General features: G+C 35.5%; 1 protein-coding gene across 1 annotated transcript in view; it reads left to right on the top strand.

Annotated features, from left to right (window-relative positions):
- The first annotated feature begins 9,369 nt into the window (after window positions 1-9,369).
- Window positions 9,370-21,402, top strand: part of LOC124355120 (mucin-3A-like) — a 385,609-nt gene continuing 373,576 nt past the window's right edge. Inside the window, 1 exon segment of the mRNA XM_046806081.1 lies at window positions 9,370-9,672. The gene's annotated coding sequence lies outside the window, so the exon portion shown is untranslated.

Genomic DNA, 21,402 nt, shown 5'->3' with positions numbered 1-21,402 from the left:
TCTGCCACTGCATATACAAGGTGTTTGAAAAGTCTGGGTACGGCTTAATATTTTACAAACCATAGCAGATAACATCTATAAACTTTGCACAGTGTCATATGGCTATGTAAACTATTTTTCCTTGCTATTACCATGACATGCCAACCATGGGGGGAAGGCCCACAAAGGAAAACATGGAAATCTTAAACTAAAGCATGGGTCGAGTTATACCTCATTTGAAAGAGCTCTTTTAGTAGAGTTGAATGCCGCAAACCGCATCTCAAAAGCTTTATCCAGTCAGAAATGGCGGGTTGTTTTAGGTACACATTGTGAAGTACATACATTACGCGCTGCCATTTCTGACTGGATCGTCGTATTCTGATGCGGTAGGCGGCGTTTCACTCTACTAACCGATGTGTTTTCACTGACTTTGTTTAATTAGCAAATTATGTCATAAATTTATAACACAATAAATAAAACTAAAATGAATTCGTCGTCTTTATGTTTATGAATTAACATAGTTACACACTAGCAATGCTATTTTATTCACTATGTGAAAATACAATCTTAGAACAAAGTACTTACTTATTAATAATCTGCAACTAACCTTTTATTTACAATAAATGTTCAAATTGTTCTCCCATTGCAGTTTGACAGTGAGCTAGCCGGTTGAAGTAGCCATCCATAACATTGCGTAGTATTTCAGGAGGTATTTCTGCCGCTTCATGTAATATTCTTTGTATTAAGCCGTACCCAGACTTTTCAAACACCTTTATATTTATATTGTTTTACCTGTTCATGGCGAAATGTTGAAAAAAATGTTTCTGGAATAATATTTTTAATATTGTAGAAAAACACAAACGTTTAGACCAGTAAAGTAAAGTCAACTGTGGAGAAATCACATATGAATTGTGAATCTGATTATATAAAGACTTGAAACACAAAAAGACAATGCATTTGTGACCTCTCAAATTTATTTGATTGTGGTAGTGCTAATCAGGGTATGATATTCTCCAGAAAAGGCAGAATTTCTGTGACAATCGGGAAATAGCAAATCAGTGGCTCCACTTATTGATATATTCTCAGAAGAAAACAATGAATTTAAAGGTGGCCTATTGCCATCCTGATTAAAGGAACTATTGCGCTCCATGTTAGAGATGAGACTGAATCCTACAGTTGATCACTAGAGCAATAAAAAAACCAGCGTTGTGCCATTTTATCTTGCTCACAGTACTACTAGAGTGCAGATACAATTTACTTCTAAAACATCTTTTCTCTCACTGACAATTAAACTGTGATTTAGCTTCAATGTTGGGTTGTTGATGGTTGCCGAGTTGTATTTAAGAATAATCACAGCTAAATTTGTTAAGCTTTGCTTCTTGCGAACCTCTATAATTGGTACTTATGTGTAAGCCTTAACATGTTTTGCAGAATCCGCTGCAAAAGACCCATTAAAACTTCATTACATGTACTTTTGTCATACAAGCCAAATAAAAAATTAAATCATGCAGCAATAAGATTAACTGTCGTGGAACAGACGAGATTCTAAGTGTACACATTAATACAAATTAAAAGTTTTGCGTAGGTATTTTAAATTTGTATAATTATTATTAAATTAATAATATAATCTGCACAACCGAAGTTGGTGGGCACACCGCGCCGCCAGAAGCGTACAAAAACCGCGATAAGAAGAGAATGACGAGCACGAGATGCTCGGAGCATCTGAGAGGAAGAGAGACAGCGGCCGCGCAATTACCAAGGAAAGTGGGGCAACTGACACACATTATGCTGGATTATTGGCGACTAACGGTGCGGCCTGTAGTGGCTGGAGCAGGAATCTGTGGGGGAGGGGGAGGGGGCACCTGTCCATCGCTGGCTGGAGTCTGCACACTGGAACTGAGGGTGCGGTTGCAGCATTCCTCTACTCTCGTAACACGTGCACTATATTAATCGAGTCGAGGCCAAGCAAATCGTGTATTATACTCGCCTAACGTAGTGTTACAACGGTAACATACGTTGAATTTATACGTGAAATTAGAAAAACCAATGATTTTACAAGTTGACTTGGTGGACGGACTTTGTTAATGAAAAAAGATTTTCGGGATTCTAAGTGAGAGTCCTCTGTCGTTTCATAATGATGATAAGTCTGCTTCTGTGCTTTGTTAACCGCTACAACCTATATTGAACAATTCACTTATACAGTATTAAAATCCGTGCTCTTTTTATTTCCAAAAATAGGTTGCTACATAGTGGCCGTTAGCATATACAACTTTAACGCAAGATAGCTATTAAATTAACAAAGTATCCCCAAAAAGCATACTAACTTAGGCCTTTAATTAGTTTAGGTTGTTCTTGGTAAAAATTTAATAACATTGCACAATCGGCCTGTACCAATATTTAATTAAGACTTCATCATGTCAGCTAGTTAGATTGTACTTTCATTTTTTACAAGGAACAATTAAATTATAATAACACTAAATTTTTACTGATTACAACGAAATTACCAGTATGTAAATCAGTTAAATTGTCAACGGCTTCTGTACGTTTCTGATATTTTTTAACTAGTCATTTATTTTAATTACGTACAAACACGTATTATTACTGGCCGACGATACTGCTTAAAGTGGAAAACTGATATATAACAATGTTTTATTGATATTCAAGACTAGCGTATTAAAAAAATATCTGAAGAAAGCTAACAGGCACTGGACACTCAAGAAGGATTGTGTGATATGAATGGTCTATGCATTTTATATTGCTACGCTTTTGTGAAGTGGAGTAAGCCCCTTACTCATTACTCAATAACCTTTTCCCCTCCATTTAACCGCTTTGTAACTTTGATACCTGTGATATAAGGCAATAAAAAAATAACGGTTTTGTTACTCGAACAGAGGAGTACTTCGACTAATACCGACTGGTCCGTTAACACTGGTTTCTTAGGGGGCACATTAACATTTAAACATCGTAATTAGGGGATGTTTAACAAAGTATTGCTCGGTAAAACTCAATTTTCAGCCATGTTGTTGTTCAATCAGAAAAAGCAAAGTAAACATGAGTCTTGTTATTTATTTAGACTAAATATATATTTATAAATATTAATGTGTTTATTTTTTTCCTTTAAACTATATAAAATACCCATAAAACAAGATATATCGTATTTACTATACAGGGTGTCCCACGAATAACCCGAAAAACTTCTCAAGCGAACAACGGTGAGCGAAAGATTTCGCCAGATTTTCTAAAAGGACGGAAATAAAGCGAAACGGATGTTTTTATGTCATAAAGATAGTTGTTAAATTTATCGCATTTTATGTAAAATGAACTGAAAAATTTTATAAAATATGTCCCAGGCAATCATGCTTTGTTTAGATTTGAAGTACATTAACTTCATTAAATGGGTAATAAACACGCAAACTTTATAACCAAAACTTATAGATAGTGTAATTCTGAAGAGAATGATGTAAAATAGGCTAATAACAAACAAACACAACGTTTAAAAAAATAATGCTTAATTAAATCAACACATACAAAAAATAAGAAAATGCAATATCTGTAATAAACATTCTACGTAAAAACAAAACATTTTAATTGCTGATCATTGCTAACCTTTTATCCCAATTTCCATACCTTATAAATGATGTTCCAAAGATTTCATTGATAATTTGTGCACAATCTAGTCCGTTTAACGAAACCATTTGTTGCTTTTCTGATAGCTTCTCGTTCGTTCTTAACTAGTCCACAAGCTTTTAAAATTCGGTTCAATAATTATTTTTTTTTAATAAATGGTTCTGCGTATACAAGTTACTTTAAATAATTTCAAAGAAAATAATCCAAGGGATATAAATCGGGGAACCTAGGACGCCAATTAATTGGTCGACCTCGACCGATCCATCTGCCTGGAAAACTTATCGCAAGTGCTCTCTAACATTTGGAAATAATGTGTCGATGCGCCGTCGTGTTGGAATATCATTTGATGTCTTCTTTCTAGTGGCACATCTTCAAGTAGAACTGGCAGTTGATTCTATAAAAATAGTAATATGTTATTACTATAAAAATCCTTTGTACACAAGACCAGTAAGGCGGTTTTCAAAAACAAATGGGCTAATTAAATGGTCAATTATACCACATCATACATTTATCGAAAATCAAATTTTAAAACTCGACTCTACAAGTGCTTTTGAATTTTCAGTTGACAACCTGTGACTATTTTTTAAAATTTATAATTCCGTATCTTGTAAACATCAATTCGCCCGTGAATAAAAAACAACTTACATTATTTCGATTTTATAACACCCATCTACAAAATTGTAATCTTAATGCACTGTCAAATGGATTTTGAACTCTTTGTAAGTGATATGGATAAAAGTTGTTTTCTTTCAATGTTCTCCAGACTACTGTGAGATATGTTTAATCTATAAGTTGAGGACTGCGTTGTATCATGTCGATGATACTATCTTGTTCGCGTACAGGCTGTATTTTAGGACGTTCTCGCGAACAATTAACGGCTGGATAACATCCATTTGTTTATAAGTTATTGAAAACCGATGCAAATGTTACGTGAGTAGGTGTTCTTGTATTCAAAAATCGTCCTTCATATTCTCGTTTAGCTGCACTACTATTTTCATTGGCAAAACCATAGACGAAAACAATATCTGCGTACTCTTGATTTGAAAATGTAAATGGCATTTTGTCGTTAAAGAACACGAAGAAAGTACAAATAATACAATAATTCACATACACTGCACAAACCAAAGATGATAGACGAGTTACTGCAACAGCTGAACTGTTGGACAGCTGTATAATAATAACTTGTATTATATTCAGGTATTGTTGCAGTAGTGTTGCCAACTCTCGATTTTCAATAAACTAAAAGCATTTCAATTGACGCTGTATTTTTAAAATCTTGTCTCTCAACCTAGAATGTTTTATATATTGTAAGTGTTTTGCAACTATTTACTTGACAGACAAAAAACATTATTGAATGTTTTTTTTTTACGAAGAACAGTAATTTAATATGAAATATATTGCATTTTGTCTTATTTTCGTTTGTGTTGTTTTAATCTAATACTCATTTTTAAACTTTGTGTTTGGTTATTATTGGCCTATTTTACAAAATTCTCTTCAGAATTACATTATCTATAAGTTTTGGTTATACAGTCTGCGTGTTTATTACCCATTTAATGAAGTTAATGTCCTTCAAATCTAAACAAAGCTTGGTTTTCGAGACAGAATTTTGCACATTTTGTTTAATAACTCAGAAATGGGTGGTCTCGGGGACTTATAATATTCATTTTTCCAGTTCATTTTACATGACATCCAATAAATGTAACAACTATCGTTACGCCATAAAAATATCAGTTCACTTTATTTCCGTCCTTTCCTAAAAAATCGGGCGAAATCTTTCGCTAACCGTAGCTCGCTAACTAACAAAACGTTTTCAAACATATGTTTATATGGACTTTTTCATTATTTTGATGAAAGGAAACCACCTGAGAAGTTTTTCGGGTTACTCGTGGGACACTGTATAATTCTTACAATATTTAGCCTGCATTAGTGTGCCTTTGGTTAATGTCCCCAGAAGTATGGATAAGAAGAGAATTTTTAATGTATGAACGATTTGAATTTTAGTGGACATACCAGTAGTCCAATGACTTTACTAGTTGATTTTGGGGATTTGCGCATGCGCGTGTGGGTGAGCGGGCGACTTGCATCCGTAAGGACTTGATCAGAACTAGATTTTGCTAGGCCCTGGTATTGAAGTTAATGGTGAAGGTGAAGTTTATCAGTACAAGAGTATTTTCGTTATTTTCAAAATTAGGTATTTAAAACATTTTCATCAAACAATTTAGCAATAAAATGCAAAAAATGTCCAACGATTTTTATAAAATGTTTATCACTGGCAGCCCATTATATAATTAATGAAGTAATACGATCTATGGAAAAATTAGTTTATTATTACTAAAAATTAAAAATATTACTAACAATATACAATATTATTCCTTTGTATTTAACATTGTATTTTAACATGGTAGAAGCGTTTCGATTCAATACTACAATTTGTGGCTAAAATAATTTTTAAAAGATGCGCTAGTACAGGATTACATTTTATGAAGATTAAGCCTACAGCAATTAATTCAACCAGTGCAATGGCCGCGCGGCGCGACGTGTGTTATTCATAATATGGATTATGAGAAAAACATGAAAGTTAAAAAAAATAATTTATAATGTTTTTTTTGTAAAATGGTCATTTCGTTGCTTCTTGAAATCTATCCAGAAGTCATATTTCCCATAATATTTTACCATGAGAATTTTTGAACGTAATTTTTACTTCACAAAATTGATGTTTTGTATTTTATGCTTTACAGGAAACATAGAAGTACACTAAGTATTGATGGAATTTGTGCGACCACTTATTGATACCTACAAAGAGAAATGTTAGTCCTGTCCCTTTATTTTAATATGCTTGTTCCTGACAATTTCAACAGTACGTACATTACATGTAGTTTTGACAATAGAAGTGTGCATATACACATAAGTTAATTGTGTTAAATTATATATTGTACAATTTATTTGAAAAATTTGTCCTTTTTTATTGATATTTCAGTATTTATATTCATTTAAATCTTTACTAAATACTTCTTCATTAAGGGGTTTTCCTTTTTCAAATTTCACAATAATTATCACTATCCATTCCTCACGATGATATAAAAATTAGATGCCTCGTATATTTTATTATTGGTTGGTTTGTTTAATGTTCTATAAGTAAAAGCACCTTTGACAAATGGACATCATATTTTTGAAAAGTGGAAAGAGAGAGAGAGAGAAAGAAAATTGTAATTTATAGAAATCTTATACTTTGCCAAGCTGAGTCGAGTGCGCAAAACGTAAAAGGGCAACTTTGTCAAATACATTTTATAATATAATAATTTAACACAATTATGTTATATGTATATGCTTACTTATATTGTCTAAACTATATATAATGTAGCCTAAGTGCTGTTGAAATTGGTAGGAACAAGTACATAACTGCATAGTAAGTATTGGAATTCAGTAGAAGTAGAATAATTGGATTACTCTAAATCTAAATAATAAGTGAACAATTTATTGGTTTCAAATATTCACTAGCTTCTATATGTTATGCTTAAAACAGGGCCAGTTCAGTTCTTAAATTTCTTTTGCAGATGTAATGCAAAAGAAATCCGTGCTTTGTTAGTTTATAAGCATATATACCTTAAAATGCCATCTGCAATTTAATTCATAGTGCTGTGTTAGTAATATGCAGCTATTTTCAAGTGTACCTATATAAAATCGAAATAAAATAAATATTTTTAATTTTTTACGTTATCTGCCGCTGTAGGCTATGCGGTGTTATGGACATTACGACATTAACCAAAATAATAAATTTGTTGCATATGGCTGAAATTAATTTGCTTATGCGACTCATAATACCAGTCAGTCGTGTCCAATAAAGGACAGATGATAGCAGTTACATATGACATGTGGCTCATCGGAGTGTACAATAGGTCTGCGGGTTGAACACAAATAAAAGCATCCATTGATACGAAGGCCCCCTGTGAATGAAAGGGACCACGGTGTCCGATGGTCCGACCAGTTCACAGCTGGGGGGACATGTAAACAGGAAGCTCTAGAAGTCTATGTGGGTGAATACCTTGCGTGAATGGAAGAGCGCTGAGAGGCGACCTAACTAATCGACTGAGAACAAACCATCGAAACACTCGAATACTGCAATCGGTTATCAATTTCTGTTCGCTTCAGAGTGCCCTGCCGGGTCTTAATAATTATTACTAGATACATTTTAGCAGGCTATAGACGACGTTTTTTATTACATTGATCATGTTCAAATAGGCTTATAAACCGTTAAAAACACTGTTAATTCAAAGGTTTGTACAACTATTCCAAAGAACAACAATATATTTAACATAACCATAATCATATTGAACTACACTATTTTTTATACAATTTTGTATAATATAATTACGTTATTAAACGCATTGTTTTAATTGGGTGTAATGACAAAATGACCAACTAATATAAGATTAAATTCAGATCGCCAGACCAAAATAAAATTATTACGTATAAATAGGTTCAAATTTGGATAAATCAATAATATATCCATATTAATGTCTTCCATAAGTTCAACAAAACATTGAATTTAATTCTTTGTCGGAATCAGTGATGTAAATACGTAGGATCCAGGATTTTCGTTCGGGGCGAGAGTGAAAAAGTCAAGATCGAATTTTTTAATAATATTGTTCCAAACTAAAAGTATAATGTCTTCGGATAATGTGAACCTATAATTCGAGCAGTGGTTAAATAGATTACACTGCCCCGAAAAGTTTATTTTACCACAAAATATCCGTTTTTCCGCTGTTCAGCAATTCTTTAATTTAATTTTGAAAATATTAAGTAAAATACGTAACTCAAAAAGTGTGCAAGGTACAGCGTTCTAAATTTTGATAGCTACTTATCCAACTGGAACCAAATAAAAACTTTGATATATTTTCTATATTTTTATCAATTATACTAAAAATTTGACAATAACTATTACAGACTGATAGAATATTGTCCTTAAGAAAGAATACCTCTCATTAACTAATATGTACCTATAACTTAGTTTAAAAACTTAACTGGCAGGTTTAAATTAAAACTGAGTTTATTGCTAACGATATCAGAAAAACCCTGTCTAACTTTGTAATCAAGAAAAGAAGTTCTGTCCAAAATAATGATTAATTAAGTACGAATCTCAACTCCGATTACTACTCTAATATTTTATTTAAATATCAAAACACGAATGTCTATTTAATGGAAAATAAACTGTTTGTTTCTTTATTCTAACTTACAGCTTTATGTTAGATTTAGACGAAAATACGCAATCCAAAAATATATTTCATAAATCAGCGTCTTGTTGTATATGAGTTTTGGAAACTTAAAATGAATAAAATACAAAATTTATCTAATATTAAAGTTATTAAAAATTTAAATATTTATAAAATGATTTTATTTTTCAAATGTAACACAAAGAATGCATTTGTCATAACAAAAGTATTTAGATGAAGTCAAGTCCCTAAGAAACATTTTAAATAAGTTAATTTATTTGCATTACTATAATAATGCTAAAATCGTTTAAATTAAAATCAAAGTGACTTGTTATCGAATTAATGTTAATTTATTAAGTTTTAGTGTTATGTAAAGACGACTAGAATATTCGTTCTAATCATATGATTATAGCAATCGATTGTATAATACGACAGAACAGTCGGTTTGGTAGTGGAAAAGGTATCGATGCTGTGTTGTCACTGGGACAAGTGCAGTGAGGTGATCTGGCAACACTGTCGACGGCGTCGCTCCAAGCGGACCTCTTCACAATTACTCGCGCTCCACTCGGTGTGTAGACCGATTGTCGTGCATGTCCGGATCCATCGCGCACTGTTTCTTGTGTTTTTGTTCGTTTCATCAATGAAAAGTTTGTGAACCCATCTCATTTACAATTTTAAATTATTTTCCAGTTCTTTTCGCCACCTACTGGCTACTTTCCTTCACTTTGGCGTGCCGCTTTTGTGTCTTTATCTCCGAAGTTCGCCTGGAACTGGTTTGGATTACGTTTTGTTTACTGTGGAACAGGTTACCTGCTGTCTTACGGAGCGGCCAGTGGATTTTAAACTACACGTAAAGGTATGATGCTGGTTTTATTTTGTTCTCATAGTGTTATTTATCTTTCATTTATCGAATGAAATTATAAAGATATGATATGATTTATTGGCATCAACATAAAAACCAACAGTAATTTAATTTGATGACATTTTCATCCATGAAACTGATCGTTTCATCGTCGTATTCGTTCTGTTATTTAATCAGAATTACAAGTTGACAAGCCAGACACTAGAGGACCGTTGAAAACAATAAGTTTATACTGTGCCAATAATACGGTACAAATAATTTAGTATTATTATGCAGATGGTATTTATGTTATGTTTATATATTTATTTATATTATACGCGAGACGCATTTTTTCATATGAAAGCGATCCCTTACACATATATCACATACATTTCAAATTTGATCACTGTATTCTGTGTTTTGGGTATTCATAAATTGGACTATTAATCAAACATGCCTTTAGAACAATCGACCAAGTGTTGAGAATTTTGTTAATTTAAAAAGAGGGCACTTAACGGAATTCGTACTGTACCAAAAATGTATGTCGTTTTATAAAACTATTGACTAACTTATGAAATGCTGACAAATTCGAAAAAAAAACTTATCAGTTACTCTACATATTTTGCTCAAGATAAGTGGTTATTGGATTAAATATAAATTTACTTATTTTATTTAATCACTTAGTGTGGTATCTATCAAAAATTATAATAAATGAAAACTAATTAGGTGTTTTACACTTACGTCCATATAATAGGAAGTAATATTTGTATTTGAACCATGACAATAATATTATTGAGTTTATTAACTAGAAAAATTTAAAATTTAACTTACCCAAGATATGTACATCAAGTGTGTTATCTGTTATCAGCAGCTTGGAAGCCAGCTGTTTGTAGATAAGTTGTATGAAATCCCCCCTCCTATAACCCTGTGTAACATTCTTGACTAGAGTTTATTTTTGGTAGTTCCTTTCACAAAAAGCTGTATGATAAAAGGACCATAATGTGCTAGAGTGGTAATTCTGATTTTCTAAATATCGTTGTAATGTATTTTTTATACTGATTTAATTTCTTATATTAGACAGTTTTGCTTTGATTAAGGAGACTAAATACCTCTAGACCCAACTAAACCCAGCTAATAGTAGTTGGCACTCTTAATCAAATGCCGTATGTAGCTTTTTAATGAGATTATTGGTTCTCTGTCACTTTTGTTTTATATGAGACACTTTTTGGTAATTGCTAAATCTTAAATACATTAGTAAGTATATGCAAAACATTTTTTCAAATCAAATATTGTCAAGATCACAGGTTAAAACGTTGAACAGACACACCACATCGAAACCCCAAACAAACACACACCAGTCCAACCTATACTACATCTCGATGATTTCCCCACCTCCAATGTTCATTCTTAGTCTACTGATTGCGCGGTTAAAAGTAATATAAACCAGATGTCTGTAACATAAACCTCTCAAAAATGCAAAATGCGTGTGACGGCAGAAGTGATTCAACTAGTTGAAACGCTTCCACCTTGGGCCATGGGGCATTATCAATATTGATTCTGGCAATCCTGTCTGTGAGGGCAAGTGTTCGTAAATTACCTTACTGTGCCTGCCAGTTCGGTGAATATCTCTAACTCTCATAAGTATGAATCTCTCGACCACTTGTGACAGAATCTATGCAAAATAAAGTTGCCTCTTAAATGTAAAGACTTGAAATAGTCTACGGTTGCAGTTTTTTGAAAGTTTTCTTACACGATTCACTGAACTTCCAATTTGCGATTATGCGAATTGCTTGTTTTTGTATTTTTAATGCTCTAAAGAACTGGATATTTGCATTAATCCTCCACAAAAAAAAAAAAAAAAAAAAAAAAAACTGTAGGTAAAGTACAACAGTATTTGGCTGAAGATCTCTAAACATGAATGCCTGAGGATACTTGGAGGGCACATGATCAATGAGAGCACTCTATAAGCTGATTCCGATTCAGGAATATTCCACGAAACCTTTAACCTCCGACTTCATACATCAGATTGTTATCCAATAAGACGGCCAGTCCGTCCTTGGCATCTGATCAAAATACGAAAGTCAGGATTTATCATTTTGAGGGATTCCCTTTGAGATTGAGGCTTTTTAATTGCTGTGCCTCATTGTCCATGTCAAATATGTTTGCTGTTCCAGAATTATATGGGATTTTTACTTAAATAAAGCATCTCGTTGTGTGTCATCAGCAAAACGTACAAATCTTTGTCCTACATCTTTTCTATGATTAAGGAAAACGTATACTAAAGATTGTTCACTTAAGTATTTAAATTATTGAACATCTTTTGAAAATGTAACTCAAATTAATTATTATATCCATATTTGTGTTACTAAAAGTGTGTGGTCAAACAAATACACGTCCAGAATACACGGAATATATTATTTTGTTTTAATTGGTAAAAGCAGTTTTTTTTAATTAGGTGGGTTAAATAATTTAACCTTTTGATCAACCCACCAAAATATCAATGACTGGGCAGACGAGTAGCTTGCAAGGATCAATCCAAGCAGCCAAGTTCGATGTTTGGCTACGTTGTCTTGCGATAGGCTAACCGATGTACCCGCCGGACTACGCCATTCGCGCTACTGCAGAATCGTAGTACAGCAGGTTGCTATCCAAGTTGAGATTTCCGGTGTTTGTGAAACGTTCTTGTCATGACTTGAATTGAGCATTGCGCTGTGTGGCCTACCTTACGAAATGACGCGTAAGTGGCAACTTGTAAAGGCACGACGAACCCAGCGGTGACGTCAGCAGCATTGTCCGCACCGAAGGTTGGTGGGTGAAAGCTGCTCAAGAAGTACAGGAAGTTCCAGAGATACACTGCTACAATTGTACAGTACCAGGCTGACCGATGCGATGGCCTGGCGAGGACTACGATGTAGAGATCCAATTATCCGAGATCTCATTATCCGAGCCGCCGGTAATCACGCTGAAGATGCTAGTATGTTTGTGGTGCACGGGGGCGCGGGACATCGTTTGCGGCTCTACTGGTCGAACAATAACGATACGGGATTATAACGCTCCCATTGGGTAGCAATACACGTAATTTATTTACTAATTAACCACGATTTACTAATCAATATTCAGTTTGTAAATTAGGATATGTTATTACAATCTCGGTATTATCCGAGTTTTAAGTATCCGAGGCAGTCTCGGCGAGCTCGGTTAATCGAAATTCTACCTCAGTCGTTTTCTACGTGTAACAATCGCTTGTAGAAAAGATTTTCTTAATAAAGAATCAATAAGTGAAATAGGTACTTAAAGTAATAAATTCGGTGGGCTCATGTCAGTACTTTTATTGAAATAATTGAAACATTATTTATAAATAAAGTGTTGACATTTGGTGATTTGATCTTAAACGAGTTTTATTTCCCCTCAATATGAAACAATTAATACTAGTTACTGAAAAACATAACTAAAAACAAGAAATTAATTAACTGTTTTGTGGGGAAATAGACAAGTATTTTGATTTTATTTAACCAAGAGTACTTAGTGTCATTAGTACTCACTAAGAAATATATGACATTTCCAAAAATTTGTAACTAAATCCAAACCGGCTATTGAATACGAATAATAATTTATTTATATTAAAGTGTATATTAATATACAATGCATTGTTATTTTATTGTTACCCCGAATCGGTCAAATGTTGTATCACTGAAATATTATTTTCATTCTACGTCATTAGCATGTAATATTTATATTTAACTTTAATGTAATATGTAAAACTCTGCTTTTAAACCTCTGTACACAAGTTTTATATTAAGTCGTATTTATCGAAGATTTCCAATAAATGTACCATTTTACACTTTTACAACAAACATATTCTGCTCACTGAAAAAACTAACAATCAAAAGAAACACTAATAGAACATGAACGATGGTCACATAAAACTACCGAATTTACTAGTTTAAAATGATTGTATGTTTGTTTTCCTCGAAACGGTTAATGAATATATACGACAACCTTACTAACATGAAATACGCCCTAAGTGTTAAGGAAAAATAATAATGTAGCCTACATTGTCAACGATGGTCGATAAATTCACCGGTTACTAAGGATTGTGAAAATGATCAAAGTTTCCCGCAGAAAAGTCAACTCCAATGACTTTTTGCCAAGTTTTAGTAGTAGCTATTGGCATACAGAAGCTGCAAATACAGTTTATTCATAAAAGAGGGGATATTGGATAAATGGAACGCCAATCGAATCACTAGTTCCAGACATTAATTTCAATAAAGGTATTAAAAGAAAATGTGCCGTACAGCTTCGGCCTAATATCGATCTGCTCGATCCCATCGAAGTAGGAAGTGATTATGATCATAGAGCCAAGGATAACCATAACGAGGGAAGGGTGGCCACGGGCCAAGTGACACTGACCCTTGACCTGCGTGCATGGGCGTGGGTGTAGCCTACTTGCAACTACATCTCCTCAGTTAATCTTAACTGCTGTATTCTTTGTCTAGATCCACTTTGAGGATTTGTTGCATCTAGTAACACTTAAATCAGTACGTGGTCAGAGTCACTTATGATTTAGTATTGTCAAACATTCTAGTAAAGAACAAACTGAAACTAGAGGTACTGGGAATATTGGAAGGTCAGAGGCAGACGTGTGACTGAGGGTGGAGCCGGTCTCGGTTCGCTGCCTCTTAACACGAATTACGTAAGGTATGAACAGTAATGTCTGCGGCCTATCTCTAACGATGTACCACCAGCAATGACAGTACTTGTTCAGACAGATAATGTCAGTGACAGAAGTGTGACAGGGTGGAGCGGGTCTCGGTTCGCTGCCTCAGCTCGTCTCTTGACCCGTATCAAGTAAAGTATGAACAGTAATGTCTGCGGCCTATCTCTAACGATGTACCACCAGCAATGACAGTACTTGTCCAGACAGATAATGTCAGTGACAGAAGTGTGGTTGAGGGTGGAGCCGGGTCTCGGTTCGCTGCCTCGGCTCGTCTCTTGACACGTATCACGTAAAGTATGAACAGTAATGTCTGCGGCCTATCTCTAACGATGTACCACCAGCAATGACAGTACTTGTCCAGACAGATAATGTCAGTGACAGAAGTGGTTGAGGGTGGAGCGGGTCTCGGTTCGCTGCCTCGGCTCGTCTCTTGACACGTATCACGTAAAATATGAACAGTAATGTCTGCTTCCTATCTCTAACGATGTACCACCAGCAATGACAGTACTTGTCCAGACAGATAATGTCAGTGACAGAAGTGTGACAGGGTGGAGCGGGTCTCGGTTCGCTGTCTCGGGTCGTCTCTTGACCCGTATCACGTAAAGTATGAACAGTAATGTCTGCGGCCTATCTCTAACGATGTACCACCAGCAATGACAGTACTTGTCCAGACAGATAATGTCAGTGACAGAAGTGTGACAGGGTGGAGCGGGTCTCGGTTCGCTGCCTCGGCTCGTCTCTTGACACGTATCACGTAAAGTATGAACAGTAATGTCTGCAGCCTATCTCTAACGATGTACCACCAGCAATGACAGTACTTGTCCAGACAGATAATGTCAGTGACAGAAGTGTGGTTGAGGGTGGAGCGGGTCTCGGTTCGCTGTCTCGGGTCGTCTCTTGACCCGTATCACGTAAAGTATGAACAGTAATGTCTGCGGCCTATCTCTAACGATGTACCACCAGCAATGACAGTACTTGTCCAGACAGATAATGTCAGTGACAGAAGTGTGGTTGAGGGTGGAGCGGGTCTCGGTTCGCTGCCTCGGCTCGTCTCTTGACACGGATCACGTAAAGTATGAACAGTAATGTCTGCGGCCTATCTCTAACGATGTACCACCAGCAATGACAGTACTTGTCCAGACAGATAATGTCAGTGACAGAAGTGTGACAGGGTGGAGCGGGTCTCGGTTCGCTGCCTCGGCTCGTCTCTTGACACGGATCACGTAAAGTATGAACAGTAATGTCTGCGGCCTATCTCTAACGATGTACCACCAGCAATGACAGTACTTGTCCAGACAGATAATGTCAGTGACAGAAGTGTGACAGGGTGGAGCGGGTCTCGGTTCGCTGCCTCGGCTCGTCTCTGACACGGATCATGTTACGGATACCATTTCATACCGTAAGCTCCCGCTCTGCTATCGCCATTGTCTTCTTTAGTTTCTTATTTGCTGTCTTCTCGGTTTGCATCGGATTGTCGCAGCGTCTCTTCTTTGTTACCCGGCCCTCTTCTTTGGTGTTACCATTTGTGTAATATGATATTGTAAAATTTTGCTAATCCCTATTTTCTTTTTAGGGTCCTCTATGCTTTTGATTGCGTCATGAAGTGGTTGCTAATTTATTGTATGAATGTATAATATATTTTTAGTGTAATCGGTTGTGCAACTTAATTTAGTAATTTATTTGATAATGTCGAGTCTTCATGTGATTAAAATATTAATACATTTATTGACTTGATACATTTTATTTTCGTTAAATTCTTGAGAATGACATTTGAAAAATTATATTTTCAATTATTTAGAAGAGTTGTTCGCTCTAAATATAAATTAATAAATGTTTAAAGGCCTTTTTAATGAAATAAGTTTTAAATAAATTTTAATATTATAAATTAGTTGTATACAGTCTACAAAAAATTAAAACTAAATATAAATCTTTCAGAAAACAAAGAACTTTTTAAAACTTAACAATGTTTGACTTTACTGGTGATGTTTTGGGGGAGGGGGGGGGATTTAGTAAGGTATTTTCATAATATTGTAACACTAACCTCAGGTTTAGTTTTTTAGAAAATAAAATTATATGCATATAACGAGTTTAGAACTGATAAATGGTTTTGTGAGTTTTGAAACAGTTACCTATTCATAATATATCAATTGAAACTGTTATGTGTGATGATATCAGTTGTATAAACAAAACTTGTATTGTTTCAGTTATTATGAAATAAGCCAGAACTGAAATTAAAAGCAAATATACAGTCACGTGTCTTTAAAAGGAGTATGTAATAATATAAACTTAGAATATTTTAATATTCTATAACACGAATCATGGTTATGTATGTGTACAAAATAATAAAACAGTTGGAATATGAATGTCAAGGCTAGCGCCGTTAGAGACGTTGTGTGTTAACTCGGTTGCTCCACCGTACTTAGAGATCGTGTCCGTAACATCGTAGTGCACTCAGTTGTGTACCTGATGAGACAACGAGAATGTCAGTTCACCTGGATTACATGGATATATTGTAATCTATGTGTCTCTGATTTCAAAACGATGTGAATTATTCGTTTTCAGCTTCTTCGTCGTTGACTTTTCGATCTCTTCAGACGAACATGGCTCCAGATTTCAGGAGTCAAGTCTGTGTAACAGCATCAGATTCCAGACGCTGGACTAAGAGGTCGGTGAACTGGAGCTAAACTTAACAATCATATTAAAGCACTCCTTCCCACCATGGCTACAGTTGGAATGTTAAATCATTTGTGAACGTTTTAGTACTACACTAGAGTTATTTTGTATATAATGGCAGATATAACTGAATCACTAAGTGAATAGTTTTAGGTGATTGTTCCATTAATTGGGAGGTAAACATAATGGTCTATAGAAACATTAGTACAGATGACTTGACGAGTTCTTGAGGAGTACCAACTTTTCTAAGTTAGGGTAGAGTACGCTGCACCACGTTGGTACTCGGCAGACTTCGTCGAGGTTGCTGTTGCATGCAACATTTACAGTGTATCGCTCATGTCATTCATGCGGACAGACATACGTACAAGTATACACAAAAGTAATTTTCACTTTTTCGAAAGAGATATTGTGCCAGCCTACGGAGTGACAGGTTTTAATGAGTGAATGAGCTGCCAAAATCCCATGGTTGGACATGCACCGACATAGAGCCCATTCTTCTGTTTGTATAAATCAAGACTCATGCAAAATTTAAAGTCTACACGTGAAATATTTCTCTATATAATTTTGTAGCTGGGCTGCATGTGTTATTATGTCACATTTTAAAAGGTCATATTATTGTTCAGTTTATTTACAAATTTGTTTATCCTGCTATTTTCTCGTTGCTTTTTCGGTCACCCATGAGACCACTGTAAAAAAGGTTCGCTAACGCTCTGGCAAATCCTATGGAATTATATGTCAGTCGTTGAACTCGATGTTTCTTTTATGGAAATGAAGATTCGTGCAAAATTTCAAACCTATAGGTGAGTTAGTTTTCGAGATATTGGATAGGCAAACGGACATAAATGATTTTTTCCGGTCCCTCACGTGAAAGACTTCGCTAACGTTCGGCCAATACATGGATGAGAACATCAAGTAGTACGTTGGAGGTGAGGGCTTGGTGGGAAGTATGTTAGACAAACACACGCCCACTACCAGTAGGGAGTCTACTTGTTTATTTATCTTGTCAACCGCAGTAGTACCGGGTAACCGCAACCGAGACTGGGTTGTTGTGGTAACACACCTCGACCAATCAGCTGACATGTTATCAACCCAACTACCGGAGTACAACAACTTTCACTGTTATCAGCTGGCACTTGTCTCTAGACTGGTAGTTAACAGCCTAGAGTGTGTCGTAAAGACAATAATTGTGCTTATTTACGGTTGTAGACTCCAAGTTCTTTGTTTTGACATTGTATTTTTGTTTATGGTTGTCAGAACACATCAATTATCACAATAGACGTTGTTTTGACACGACGAGTGACAGTAATGAACAGTGAATGGACACTACAGAAAGCCGTGAATTAATTGGAATCACTTGTGGCTTTTAAAATATCATTATGAAATCTGAGATTTACATATATTACAATTAGACGTGTAATTAGAGACAATTTGCACTGTATAAGCTCACACGACCTGGTTTGTTGTGAGACATTGGAATCTTCCCTTAGAAAGAAATCGAATGTCACCCGCGCTAGTTTTAGTGGGAGTTGAAATGGGAAGTTGTCTGAAAGGTTCATTGAACGAAATTTGTTCATAGGATATTGGCTGAGCGTCAGCGAAGCCTATCACTCGAGTGGATGAAAAATGTCATTTCTGTATGTCTGTTTTCCGCACGATAGCGTGAGAACGAACTGACCACTAGACTTTAAATTTAGCACGAAGCTTCATTTCTGTATACGTAACACTGAGTTCCATGAAGATGCATGTCACTCTATGGGATTTGGCTGGACGTTAGCGAATAATTTTACACTGCAGTTATGGGTAACTGTGATGACAACGAAAGAATAACAGAATAAACTTGTAAACAACTGAGTGTAACCACATAAAATTTTAACACGTTATATTTTTATTCGAAAGAAAAATAATAGAATGGAAAGTCAATGTTAAAAGTTGGTGAAAATAATTTATTTTAGCACATTATTGCGTTGTAGTACTCATCCTAGCTCATAAGCGTTTATTATTTGAATACGCTACAAATCCTAACTTAATAAATAAATATATGAATGATTTATGTGGCTAGAAATTTAATCTGTAGTCGTAAATGTTTTAATGAAACTTCATTACCACAAAGGCAAGAACTAATTAATTGTAAGATGGTGCTAGTCCATATAGTTTGGCTGAACGTCATCAAGTGGTGCAAATTTCTCTTTGTCTGCCAGTGGGATGTCAAATTTCTTTTCCGTATGATAGTGTGTCTGCCTGTCTCGAGGTAAAATGAATTTAAATATTTGAAATTTTGCAAGAAACCTCAGCGAAGCCTGTTACGCGACAAGTGCTATTTCGTACTCCTGCCTCGTATTTTTAGGACTAAAAACTTTTAACCTACGGTCAGAAACGGTTTAACCACTTTCAGAAGATCCATTTTTTTGTCTAAATATGGCTTTCAGTGTTTCTGTCTCGTTGTCTGAAGCTGATATGACTATTAGTTATTGATTGAAATTTTGAGTGTTTAAATCTTTAAATCTAAAGAGGTATGACAAGAGGTACGGACTGCGGCTAGTATTTCACCCACACTAACTTTGCAGCACATTAGGATCTGTTAGCCACTTAGTGCACTTCTCCAATCAAATCCAGATTTGTTATTTGTAATTTTATCCTAAAGTGATAAGTATATGTAGATAGTAAATGTCATATCGAGAAAAATTATACCAAGTAACGTGTAATACACTGAAATTTTCAGAGAGGATTGCTCACTCATGAGTTTCAAGATGTTACTGAAACACGGGATGCAAAACGTTAGGTGGTGTGCAGGTCCCAACGCTTTGCGCTAGTGATCGGGGTGGCGACTACCTGTTCCTTCGGCCGCATAACCTGTTCGCTAATACCGTAGTTATTTTTCACCCTTTTGATATTACCCCACGTTTCGACTCGCAACAAAAACATTGCTTGCGAACTGGGTAATGTTCAGTTTATTTCTTTGGGGAATTTCCTCTAAGTAAACCCAGGCTGTGTGCTAATATAAATGCTAATTTACGTCTCGGCCGCTGGACTATTAAGAATCTTGTAAATGCTGTAGCGTAATCGCTACAATGTATCACAACCGGGCTAAATAAGGCATTAACAGTAAGGGAAGACGATGGAGAAAAAACTATTGTCATGTCCCGTTCCATTGCAAGAGAGAGAGGGACGGAAAGCCGAGATGTCGGCCAAGGTAAGGAATGCAGCGGGAAATTATGCGGCAAAGTATTGCAAGAGACGGGATGACTTATTGTTGTCCTGCAGCTACGGAGTAGACGCTTCAGAATCAATAGCCTAGCGTCTCGCTGAGAGAAACGGAGCAAGACTCGTGGAATGTTGAACGGGTTATAGACTCAATTCCGTCTGAATACAAAGTGTCGAGTGATTTCTAGGAGAAATGCGATTGTCTCTGACACTGAGTTATTCTTTGATTGGTTTATTGGCTACGGGCATACGGGGCAAAGTTTATTCAGTGCAGATAGCCAATGGTTTTTAATGCAGACGGTCGGGCCATGACGATTATGAACCGTGCAATAGGAGAAGAAGTCCAAGCCCTTTTTTACATATACGGAAGATAAAGGATAATATCCATGGGTAGTCATAAAGATTTGTTTTATTCAGAAGCCTTTAAGTTTCAGTTTTCGGGAAAGTACAGTTTTGTGTTCTAATAACACTGCCTACATAACTCTTAAGTTGAATAGAAACTAGAATTATCTAACCTGCTCCTTCTAATATTTTACGAACAGGTCCTTCTAATAAATAGAGTTTCAAGAACTAAAAGTTAGCAATAGAAATAAATGAATATTTTATTTTTGTGGTCGGAAGTTTGTTTCGAATAGAATTTCTTCACAGACCCTATCTGGATGAAGTTTTTTTAATAGCACTCACTAAAGGATTTTGTGGATCCTTGGAGATAAAGATTCTCTCCATTCCATTCACTTTCGTTGAAACTTTTCACTTATCTCACATTAAGTTGTCCTTTTTATCAACCGCTTAATTGGACTCGCTCACACACGGCCAGAGAGAATCGAACGTTGTGTTGTGTGAAGTGCAGAGAGATCCTAGATGCGGGAATGTAACACATTGCTGGCGCAAATGTCAGCCACTATTCCGCGTCCCTTTCTCCAGACCTTCAGGATCAGCCTCAGCCTGGTTCCGTTACTGTTGGCAGCTCGGTTCCACCTACACAGAGCTAAACGTGATCGAGTGAATCGTTGCCATCATTCATGGCCGTTTTATGGCATCTATTAAACGACATTAAATACAGTTTTTATTACAGGTAGACTACAATCGAAATAATCTTTCTTCCCTTATTGGATAATTTTGCTCTCATATAGGTCTGGCCTCTGTTTTCCAAA

The sequence above is a fragment of the Homalodisca vitripennis genome, chromosome 2 (genome assembly GCF_021130785.1).
Source record: "Homalodisca vitripennis isolate AUS2020 chromosome 2, UT_GWSS_2.1, whole genome shotgun sequence".
NCBI classification, from domain to species: domain Eukaryota; kingdom Metazoa; phylum Arthropoda; class Insecta; order Hemiptera; family Cicadellidae; genus Homalodisca; species Homalodisca vitripennis.
This window is presented reverse-complemented; position numbering and strand designations above follow the sequence as displayed.